Here is a 12,349-nt window from a genome sequence, read left to right on the forward strand (position 1 = left end):
CAAGCCTACAAAGAAGAGTAGGGTGCAGCCGGCTCCTTCGCATAATGCTGGCAACGTAGAAGATCGCACTATTCCCCAAGCGGCCTCGAGTGTCGAAAGTGTAGTCGTTCCTCCAGTGCCCCCTTTAAAGGTTTGGGCGAACTTGCCGAACGACATTGGCCATAGGGATGGGTCAGATCTCTTATAGCACGATTGGCAGTATGGAAGAAGGGCCTATCCTGACCTGATACGCCATCGATTATGGATTGGGAATGTAAATCACCCCCCAATGGAAAAACTAGTCTAAATAGGTCAGCGATTTTAAAAGCCTTTCAGGCAATACCATCTTTAAGAATCATCAGATCTGATGACATCTACTGGGTCCGCCTTTCTGCCATTAATCATTCTAGGATGATATGTGGGTATCACTCTCATATCATAATGAAATTGATTTGGGCTCAAAGAGGGGACTTTGAATTGCTTGGGCTCACTCCTTACATCTTTGGTACAGAGGCTCAAGCTAACACCTTTGTGGAGCAACCGCCTCCGCGGCGTGAGGGGGTAATGAGACTGCGCCACTTACTGATGAGTTTCAGGCAATTTATGTCCTTTGCAGCAGTATTTGCGTGTCCCAGGGGCTGTCAGTCTTAGGTCCCGAATCCTGTTGTTGAACAATAGAATGAGGGACCGGGGTGACATTTATGTCATGGAATGTGTGCAGTCTTAAAAATCCAAAATCATGGGCCTCCCACCTTGACGAGGAGGGCTGCCCGGAGATGGTGCTAATACAAGAAACTATGCATCTGGGCCAATTTGAGGTGGATGGCTATTATACAGTCAACTGGCAGTGAAGGGAGAACTGGGGCGCCCCTCAGGCGGTCTAGCAGTTCTGATAGATAAGGCTAGTAGAATCTCCTCTGTATTAGTCTTTGTGGAATATTCCATTCTAGCAGTTCGTATCAGTCTTCACAGCAATGCTGCAAGGGAAATTTTGGTTATCTGTATCTATTGGAACAAAGTGATTGTATCATTCCTTGAAGTGACTAATCAACTTGACAAAATCTTTGCAGATGCCTTCTGTAATGATCCCTCCATTAAGGTCATTGTGGGGGGAGATTTTAATTCAACTTGTGCAGTAGGTAATCCTACTTATTACCAAGCAGGAGTAACCTCCAGATACAATGGGAAGAGATGGGTGGACTATTTCCTTACCTGGGATATCCAACTAGTGCCCTCAAACCCGGGGTTGATCGCACATACCTGGTCACGAGGGCCTTGCTGCTCTCAGATTGATTATTTTTTTGTTTCAACTACACTCTTAGTCAAGATTGTTAGGTTGTTTATCTGTGATCTTGCCAGGGATCATTGTGCTTTGAATCTGATCTTAAATGAGTGCATAAGGCTCTTTTCATTTAAACCTCCTTTAAGCTTAGTTGTAGCGGACCGCTCCTCCATCTCTGTGAGGTGGGATCATAAAACATGTCAAAGGTTGGTGTCCCATTTAAGGGACGACCAACTAATTACCTTTCCAGTTGACCAAACAGGAGCAGGCTGTATAGAAGCAGAACGCCAAAACAACTTGAGTATTCTTCGACATATAAAGCAACTGGCCTTGCTCCAGAATTCAAGAAGGATATGGCTTAGCCATCGCCACTGTTATAACATCACAGTGGCGGAATTACGCAATGTAAAAAGAAAAGAATGATGTGCCTTGGTTTCTGAGGAACTTGATTGGGAGATTCATCAGTTATGTAAACAAAAGATTAACCAACGGTATCAGAATCGTATTAAGATGATGAGACATGAACTGATGTTGGGTGATAATCAGAGGATGATTCACCATCTTTTAAATTGCGATACCAGACAGGTATGGTCTATGACTAGAGCCATGGCCGATCCGGATGAGCCTGTAAAGGAAGCGGCGGCTTCGGCCGCTACCTGGGTTAAATTTATATTTAAAAAATATATACTCCCAATTAGATTTGTCAGTGCACCTGTGCACGATTTTAAATCTTTGATTTTGCAAAGCTCCACGTGGTCGTGAGATGTCATCATCAGGGCTATACGGTCGATCAAAAGTTCCCGGGCGCCTGGCCCGGACGGGATAGCACCATGTGTGTTTAAATTCGACCCACCATTGTGGGCCAAGATCCTATAAACTAAATTTGACCGTATATATAAAACAGGAACCATCCCTCCATCTTGGTGTGCGGCCATTATCATCCCCATATATAAAAAAGGGAGTTGGGATGATCCGAACAACTTTAGGCCAATAGCCCTGATGGATACATCGGCCAAAATCTTTACCCATTAGCTACTTGAGATACTTCAGCATTATATATCTCTACTTGAGATACTACAAAGATCCCAAATAGGCTTTCGGAAATACATGGCCTGTCCACTTAACGCTACCATTGTGGCACATGTATACGCACATACCAAAACGTCAAGTACCGAGCCGACCTATATGGTGGCATTAGATCTTACTTCAGCATTTGACACGTCATGCGCGCAGTACTTTGGGAGAGGATGCTTGCCCTGGGTATACCGAGTTATTTGGTAGCTATGATTGCTCTTCTTCACCAAAATACAAACTATAGGATTAGGTTGACAAAGCAGGGGGCTATGACCGACGCAATTCCAACAGGCATAGGCCTCAAACAGGGATTCAACCTGGCCGCTATCCTTTTCAATCTATACTTAGTGGACCTGGAAGCAGCCTGGGGAAGGGCAATCATTTTTCCGGTCATGATGGGCCAACAAACTGTTAATTGGTTGGGTCTTGCCGATGATCTCTTATTTATGGATCACACCCACTTTGGCCTACAGGCAAAACTATCTGCGTTCCAGCACTATGCCCTTAAGAACAATCTTCAGGTGAATCCAGCAAAATCCTTTGTCGTATTTGCAGATGGCAAGGGATCTACAGCTAAATTCACATGGACCTTAAATGAGGTTATTATTCCCAATGTTCCATCAATAAGATACTTGGGATACCAGTTGGCATCAAATTATTCGCTAACCATGTGGAAAGAGGTTATTAATACAAAAGTGAAACAATTGACCTCACAAATGAAGATAATTTAGCAACATTATAGCAAATTCTCTTTGTTGCCTTGCATACAATTCTACCTATTAAAGGTTGAACCAGTCATCTTGTATGCCTTAGATATCTGCACATGTGACCTGGAGGAATTCTTGGATTGTGTAAAGGGCATACTATGGAAAAAGGTCCTTGGGCTAGCTATGTCCATCCCAAATATTTTGATATGTCATGAACTGGGTATCTTGCCATTGTCGGTTAAATGGCACTGGCGTTTGATGAACAGCTATAGTAAAGTGCTGATGCCACCAAAACAATCATTATATGTCGATTTGGCCGGGCTGTTAACTGAGTGACGATTGCCCTCAATCATGAGATTTAAATTTAAAATGGAAAAAGTCTTGGTGGGAGCCGGGATTGATGAGTAAGAACTAGTGCTCGGTACTCCAGCCTGTAAAAGGAAATACCAAACCTTTCACTGGCGTCTCCTGCTGGACAAAATTGGGGAGAGTAAGGTCTTCTATGAATATGCTAAATTCCCGTGTAAATTTGGTGAATGGGCGCGTTACCTAGAGATCTTCCCGTGTAGTATTGCCAGAAAGGTCTACCTACGGTTCAAATTAAACCAATTAAAGACAAATGAACGACTCCAACAGTGGGGGGACAAGGAAGCGTTTCTTAATCTGGCAGTTCTCATTTTTTGTACCCAACATGGTGAACGGGAAACGCTTAAACATCTGACTTTGTTCTGTTCGTTTTTTGCTTCCCAGCGGGTGGTGACATTTGGCTCCTATTTTTACATGGATTCTATCACTTGGAGACAGTCGTTATGGGAGCGATGCATGTGGGGTACCAGTCAACGGCTTTTGCTAAGGGTAATCCAACTTCTGGTAATTATTGACAAAGCCTTGATCACCAAAGTAAATGGAGATATTGATATGTTGTAATCTTAATATGGGGGAGGAGCCCCGCTACTGTGGGACCTGATCAGATACTATGAGGGTGCTCAGAAGATGGAAAGTGCGCGGTTGATTCTTTTTTTATCCCTTTACTACAGGTCATTCTTATTTTATCCTTTAAAATGAATTTGATGTTTTAGTTTGATAGCTTTCTTCTCATTTGCCCTGTATACAGGAAATTATAACCCAAAGCTATACAATCTCGAGGACTATAAACCGCCTATGTTTGGGGTATGGGCATTTCCCCAATTGTAAATAACTTTAGCATGGCTTGGGATTGCTGTAGAGTGGTTTGTTTTTGCTTTTTAGTGGCAAAGGAAAGCTAATCTCTTTTAACTTTGTCTGTATTGTTGAAGTATTTTTATTATGTGAGTTACCTTGATGAATTGTAATTGTATGTATCAAGTCACATTTTTGTATTCTGTTCACTATGTAATTTGACAAGATTTGTAAAGGTTTTTTTTCTTAAACCATAAACAATAACAAAATTAAAAAAATGTGCATAGAGGTTGTTGATTTGGGTCAGGATCTCATCTTGAAATCTCCGATAAAATGAGAGATGCGGGCTCCCGTATGTATAAAGGATAGCCAAAAGATAGAATTCCTTCTTTTCCAGATTTGTGACAGTTTCAGTATGATTCTGTTTAAGAACAGTTTTTTGGAACCAAGAGTTGGGGGACAGTGTTTCGATTCATTTGAAATTGGCATCGACTCCCCACAGCGTTATGAGGCCGGATTGGGGTCAGCCTTTGATTCCTGTTATGGCCGCAGTTGTGTGATTCAAGTATCCATCGCATAGTGGGTTTGTTACTTTCATTTCCAAACAAGTGTTTGGAGCCTTTTGCATTCCAGGAGCAGAGTCTGGCGGTCTGCAGTAATTTGGTCTGTGGGAATTATAGGTAAGTGGCGGTTTTCTGTCATCTATAATTTTCTGCAGTGGAGTTGATAGATGCAGCTGAGGAGGGATCTCTCTGGGTGTTGCTTAAGTAGCGGTGAGCCCGTTGCAGACTTTTGTGTTCCCATGCCGGGGCCTGCTTCCGCTACTGTTTTCTGCTTTGTTGGACCGTTATTCTTTTTCATTTCTATTAGGTAATGGATTAGAAGGGTTGGATGTGGGTTGGCAGGTGAATCCAAATGCTTGCAGCTGCTTTGCGTGCTCTGTGATTTTGAGTACCGTGTTGTAGGAATTCAGTTCTATTAATATAGCGTCTGTTTTATCTTCATCCGGGAATTCAACCACTTTGATGTCATCTGATCGAATGCCTTGTAGGGAAGGAATAGCATGGAGCAGTCTCAGCAGGTTTGTTCTGTTAAGGATTAGGTCGTCGTGCACAGATTCGGGTCTATAGATCTCGATTCTATGTTTTGTTATTTTCTCACACGGATTGACAAATTTTGGGAGTTTTAAAGCTTTGATAGAATTGTCATCTGTGTAGCGTCGGCTGGAAGCAGTTCGTCCACGCTTCAGCTCTTGTGGTATCTCATTTTCTTCCTGTTGAGAACTTTCAGAGTGGATTTGTGTGGATTCCTGGTCCGTATGGTATCTTCTGTGATCCTGTTCTGGTGGAAGTTCTGACCAGTCTCTTTCCATGTCAAAAATCTCTTCACAGGTAAGAATTTCGTATTTGCTGTTTCCTGTATCTCCTACAATGTATTTGTCAATGATGTATATTGATGAAGAATCGCTGCAGACGTCTGTCGGCTGAGCGTCCGTTCTTTCTGTGGATGAGGTGGTACAATGTGCCGCATGTAGTTCAGTAGAGGGTTCATCATATGTTGATAAGTTTCACAGTAGATCTTATGTTCTCCTGTCTATTGTTTCCTGTTTTTTGGTGCAGGCCTTGTCTGCTGGTTTGTCATTCTGTGGATTGGGACCTTTGTTTTTTTGAGCTTTTAGTCTGGTCTCTTTTGATGTGACGATTTTGCTTGTTGAGGGTAAACTCAAATGTCTAAGGAATGCTTGTGAGCCTTTTCTAGACAGTTTATCGATGGGTTTAGTTTTCTTGTGCATGTTTTGGGTTTCTTGCTATTTGAAATTGTTCGTTTTTGGTTCAGGTCGAAAACTGGAAAGGTATCTGCAGAGGCTTTGGCTGATCGTGGTTTTTCTTGTTTGAGGATTTCTTTAGAGCAGTATGCCAGAGGATTGGATTTGGCACCGGTGCATTTGGTCTTGGGAGGGGCAGGTAGGTGGTTGGGGGGGCAAAGTTTGTGTTGCAGAAGGCATTGAGGCATTAGCGGTCATCGCGTTAGATGCTGTCTATCCCTTTGTTGTTGTTTCATTGAGGGGGATTCTTCCGCGGGGTGTGTTCTTGGCTGTTGGTTTTTTCTTGTTGTTGGGTAAGGAGTAAATTCGTTAGTATGGTGGTAATTTGTGCCTTCTCTATTCGGTCTTGCCTAGCAACATCGAATAAGTGATTCTGCCAGTTGCTGCTAATTTCAGCCTCGATGTCCATTCGGGTTTGGATCTTGTTGCCAAACGTCTCCATGTGTATTTGTTTAGTGTGGATCATCGCGATCAGAGTGGCATGATCGCGCATTGCTTCATTGATGGACTCAGAGTTTAATGAACAGGATTAAGGCCAGGTTAGAAGCAGTTATCATAGTGCTTTGTAGCGCAGCCATAGTTTTTGGTAATCAGTTTGTATGCTCTTCTTTATAGAGTCACAATGGCAAGTGGATTTTGTCTTCTTGTTTAACAATTTTTATTATTTTTATTTCAAACAACACAAACATTACAGCCCTTTAGGACGTTCATAATCAATATCAAAACATCGCATTATACAATATTTTTCACTGTCCTCCCCCCAAACTCGAGCCGTCTCATCCGTGCCATCTACATGGGCATTCTCAGGAATCTCAGTACATGTCCACTCGTCTGAGTCTTCTGTTTCATGATTAACCTGGTGGGTGTTTGCCATTAAGGTCACCAATTGCCTCCAGGCTGTCAGGGGGCCCACTTCCTCCTCTCCTCCCTTAGTGACAGCTTCAAACCATACCACAGTTTCTGCTTCCGCCCATCTCAAGAGGTCCGCCCACCACGCCTCCACCTTAGGCCTATGGGCCGCCTTCCAGCCCACTGCTATCCTGCGCTTAGCCAGGATATAGGCCAGGTCCTTCATCTTACTGATGTGCTTAAGATTCTGTGGCCTATGAAAATTCCCGAGCATACATGCCCAAGCAGACCCCACATCAAGCACCACGCCCCCGCCGGCCAGTTTGATCTTTTTTTCTTCCCAGAATCTGTGCACCTCAGGACAAGCACAAAACACATGCAGCAGCCCTGTCTCCACCTCCCCACACCTGGGGCATTTCTGTATGTCCGAGCATCCAAACCTGGCTATTCTCCTGGGGGTCAGGTAAGCTCTGAGTGACGTACAGCTGGATCTGCTGGAGTCTCGCGTTCCGGACACCTTCTTATGGTACCTCTGAGCTCTATCCCATTGTCCCTCTGTCATGGGTTCTCCCACTTCTTCCTCCCAGTCCTGCCTCAGTTGTATCAGCTCCTTCCCTACTCTCGCTCTCAGGAGCTCATATAGCCTGGATGTTTCATGCCCTCCCTTGGAGACATCGTACATCGTTTCTAAGGTGGAATCAGGGTCTTCAGCCAACACCGTCTCAGGCCATCTCTCCCTTACCCGTTTCATGAGCCTGGTATAAGTAATATATTGGCCACTGTGCACTCCTGTCTCCACCTGCAACCTCTGAAATTCCAATGCCTCCCCTTCTTGCCATATATCCCCAAGGGTGCCCAAGCCCACCGGTGCCCAGTATCTGCGGACTGCTTTAAACAACTGGGAGTCTTCCCCACATAGCACCACCAGCGGGGCCTGCTGAGAGAGTGGATCTGGGTCCCCCACCGTTCTCCACGTCCTGCGCCAGACTTCCCAGCCCAGTTCCAATAGCCGTCCCTCTCCCCACCATCTCCTTTTTTGGCAGCCATACTGTCTCTCTCAAAAAGTTTTGGAGCTGGGTCACCTTGCAAAAGCCTAGCTTCTGCCGAGTCCTCCGCAGACAACCACCTAACCACAAACAACAGCTGCCCTGCCAAATAATATAGTTCAAAGTTCGGCAGGTTTATGCCCCCCTTGTCATATGTGTTCTGTAGTTTCCACAGGGCCACTCTATTCCTGGAGTTGCCCCATATGAAGCCCCTGCACATGCCGTGAAGTCTCACAAAAAAGCGTCTGGGAATCAAGTACGGGACATTCACGAAAAAATGCAATAGTATGGGCAAAACCACCATTTTAAGTAGGGCAGCTCTCCCCATCATGGCCAGGGGCAGCCTGGACCAAAACACCATGCTATTCTTTATTCCCTCGATCGCTTTCTCTGTATTGTGCGTGTGTTCCGTCTCTATCCTATGGTATATGTTTATGCCTAGATACCTGAATGTTACAGTCTGCCAGGGTATTTGCAAATGGGTAACCTTTCCTGCGGGATGCTCTTATACCTCCCCACGGGAAACAAGCTAGACTTCCCGGGGTTCACTGATATGCCCGAGAGGGTGGCATAACGATCCATCACCTCCAGCACATGTTGCAGGTTCTCCTCCGGGTAACGCAAGTAGAGGAGCATATCATCCGCATACAGTGATATCAGGTGTGTGCCCCCTATTGTGCAAATCCCCACCTCCCCGTATTGTTGACGTAGGCATATTGCCAGCGGCTCTAATGCCAGAATGTATAACATGGGTGACCAGGGGCATCCCTGTCTGGTCCCCCTACTGAGTTGCCATTTATCTGAAATTGTGGTTCCCGTTTTAACTCTTGCCATCGGGGTGCTATATAATATCTGGACCCACCTGATATTTCCTGGTCCCATTCCATAGATGTTGTCTCCTTGTTGTTGCTGTTTTCAGATGAGGTCGGGGGAACTTGTGCAGATTGCATCTGCTTGTGTGAGTTGATGTGTTTCCCACTTGTTGGTGTTTGTGCATTGTTGTCTCTTAGTGAGAACTGATCGATGTTTTGTCGAGTCTTGTAGAGAAGGATCTGTCTGCTTCTCTTGGGATGGACTTGGTAGAGCAGAGGATTCCAAAGAGTTCCTTTCTCTTTTCTTGGCCTTTCATAATTGACTCTATCTCAGTAATGTCCAGAGAGAGTCGTGCAGCACATTGTTTTTCAGGGTTTGTCTGGGCAGCACTGTCATTTGTGTTGCTCAATTGGTATTTAATGTAGTTCAGTAGCCAGAGTTCTTTGACTTGAAGTGCCAGTCTATTTTGTGCCATTAATGGGGATGACGTCATGTCCTTGGTGTTATAATTTATAGTCCTATTATTTTCAATCTTCACGCGTTTGCGTTGGTTGTCGGTTTGCTCTTCTCAAATTTCTCTGGGGTGATGCTGGCAGAGTGAAGTAAAAACAACAAGGTTTCTTTGCGTTTCCTCTGTGAGAGGTTGAGGCTGGGGCGGGGTCACCAGGAGGTTGTGGCTTTTGCTGCGTTTCTGCTTTTTGTTCTCTGTTTTGATGTTGGGATTTGAAAGGGAAGGAAAGAGAGGAGCCAGGAGGGCACTCGGAAGAGGCACTGCCGGCAAGATGTTCGGTATATTAGAAGTTTCATACAGTTCTTCTCCCTTGTTTCTAGTGAGAACGTCGCTATTGAAGTGGGGAGGGGTTTGTATTTTTTCGGCATCTCGGAAGGGCATATCTTCTGCGACGGTATCGTTGTGGCTGTCTATGTCCGTATTAAGAGGGCAGCCACTGGCGGAGGCGGTCGGCGGCAGTTCAGCACCTTTTTTGTTGATCTTGTTTGTATGCTGCCACAGTGGCATGAAGATATCACTATGTTCACCTTCCGCCAGGAGATTAGCAAGGCCTGGAATACCATCTTGCAAATCGATGGGTGAGCTGGAGTTGCTTTTGAATATTGCTGGATGTGAAAGTAATTTTGTGCGTTGCCTGGTTCGGGGGACAGAGGGAGCACACATGATGAGGGGATGGGGGGAAAGAGTACGAGGAAAGCAAGGAAAAGAGGCAAGGTGTGGCAATTCCCAAAAGTATGGGGTTGCACTAGGTTGGAGGAAATTAGAAAAGTCGTTTAAGTGTGATGAAGTGTGATGGAGAACATGGGGTGGCCGTCGAACAGGGACTCAGACTGCGAGCTGGATCAAAGAGGCAAGTCCCTGCAGTCTCCCGCTCTTATAGTTGTTTCGGGAAAGTTTGTTCCAATATTCTTCAGAACTGTGGGGCATGTGGGGGCAAGACCAACACGGGTGGGATCAAAGGAGAGACCCCCTACAGGCTCCCGCTCGTGTACAGCTCCTACCGGCTCCCACCGTCTCCCGAACAGGCAGAGATTCCGTTTGCCGCTTACCCGTAGTATAGGCGGGGCCTCAGCCTCAGTCCAGCGCTGGAGTGGACGTTCTCACAGCATGCGGTTTCCTTTTTATTTCCTTCTGATTTCGTGCACAAGTTCAAGAGGTCTGTGATACTCAGAGGCGTCAGCTCACAGAGCCCAAAGACCAAAAGACTCTGCGGCCAGACTTTGTGGTGTTCCGGGCTTTAAGTAGGCAGGAATAAAGAAAGACAAAGAAAGAGGACTGGACTGCTTGCAGGGCTCACTGCTCACCTGATTATGTCCTTCTGTATTTCAAGACCGAGAGATCTGAGCTCCCCTGCGTCCCTATGGCCATCCTCAGAAAAGGGAAAGATGGCTGCTGGGGTAGAGCTTGTAGGATTAACCAGATGTACAGTACATCATTTGCGTAAAGCCCCACCTTAAATTCCCTCCCACCGAACCTAATCCCCTCCACCTCAGGGGGGGACCTCCTAAGCCGCTCCGCGAGCACCTCCATCGTTAGCGCAAACCGGAGAGGCGAGAGTGGACAACCCTGCATTGTACCTCTCATCAGGTCAAATGGCCTTGACAGCCGCCCATTAACTGTCACCTGGGTGACGCATACAGTGTACGTATTCCTCTCAGAATCCGCTCCCCAAACCGTATTTGTGCAATACCCCATAGAGGAACCTCCAATCAACGCGATTAAACGTCTTCTTGGCGTCCAATGTAACCAACACTGGATTCCCTTCCTTCTTTGCTGCAGCCTCCATCAGGTGCAGCTTTTTGCTCAAGGTATCGGCACCCTGCCTGCCTTGAATGAACCCAAGCTGATCGACGGGGACCAATTTTGGCATGAGCCACTCCATCCTGGTAGGGAGGACGCTGGTGAAAATCTTGGCATCAACATTTAGGAGGGATGGAGCAATATGATTTACAACTCTCGGGGATCACGTCCTGCCTTAGGTATGACAGTTATCAGCGCTCTACCAAACGAGGGGAGTGCCCTCCCCGAGGCCAAGATACTATTAAACAGATTTGCCAGGTGCTGGGCCAGGGGGCCTGCAAAAGCCTTATAAAATCCAGCTTTATACCATCATCTCCTGGGGCCTTCCCCAACTTCAAGCCGCTAATTGCCCTCAGCACTTCCTATAGGGCGATTGGCCTGTCCAGCTGTGCAGTCTTACTTCCTTGGAGGCTCGGAAGGGGCACGTCCTGCAATTATCTATCTAGCTCCACCTCGTCAATCTCCACTTCTACACCGTATAATTGCTTATAAAATGTGGCAAATTCCTTCACGCCCTCGCCCGCTGAGGAGTGTAGGTGCCCCCGTAAGTCCTTAATAGCCGATACCCACCTTTCTGCCCTCTGATCCCAGAGCCTGGCTGCCAACAACGCGTCCGCTTTATCCCCTTCTCATAATATCTTTGTTTAAGGAACTGGAGACCACTTTCCCTACCTCCAATTCTTTCAACTCTTGGCGCTTTTCCCTTGCCAGCCGTAGGTTATCCTCCCCTCTCCCGGTCTCCTCCAATCCTAGCGGTTCTCGCGCCTTAGTTTCTCAATCCTATGAGTCCTGACTCTTTTTTTAGCCAAGCCCTCTATCATTAGGAGGCCCCTCCAAGTTGCCTTGGATGCGTACCATACCAAGCCTGGTTCCACCTCACCCGTATCATTCATCTATGACCTCCCCCATTTTTTTGGCGAAAGCAATGTCCCTCAACAGGGTGTCGTTACATCATCACAGTGAATCCCTGGGTCTCAAGCCCATCAATACTATACCCATGTCGACCATGTCATGGTCGGATCAACTAATAGGGACAAGGTCACTTGTGGAAACCCTTTGGATGTGCTTCTGGTGCACAAACCAGTAGCCAATCCGCATTCGGGACCCGTGGACTGGAGAAAAAAAGGAAAAGCCCCTGCCTCCCGGGTGGCAATCCCTCCACACATCTATCAACCCTAGGTCAGTCATGTAATCAATGAACCCTCCCTCCGAATAAGCGACACCCCATCCCGGTACATCCAGCCCACCACTATGGTCCTCTGCCCCATCTGCACACATGTTAAAGTCCCCCCAGAGCAACATTAT

The 12,349-nt window shown here is 46.3% G+C and overlaps 1 protein-coding gene across 6 annotated transcripts in view; it reads right to left on the reverse strand.

The window, feature by feature from the left end:
- ZNF618 (zinc finger protein 618) overlaps positions 1 to 12,349 on the reverse strand; it is a 2,057,359-nt gene that overhangs the window by 1,472,475 nt on the left and 572,535 nt on the right. The gene's annotated exons all lie outside the window — the stretch shown is intronic.

The sequence above is a fragment of the Ambystoma mexicanum genome, chromosome 8, assembly GCF_040938575.1.
Source record: "Ambystoma mexicanum isolate Mex_15411 chromosome 8, UKY_AmexF1_1, whole genome shotgun sequence".
Taxonomy (NCBI): Eukaryota; Metazoa; Chordata; class Amphibia; order Caudata; family Ambystomatidae; genus Ambystoma; species Ambystoma mexicanum.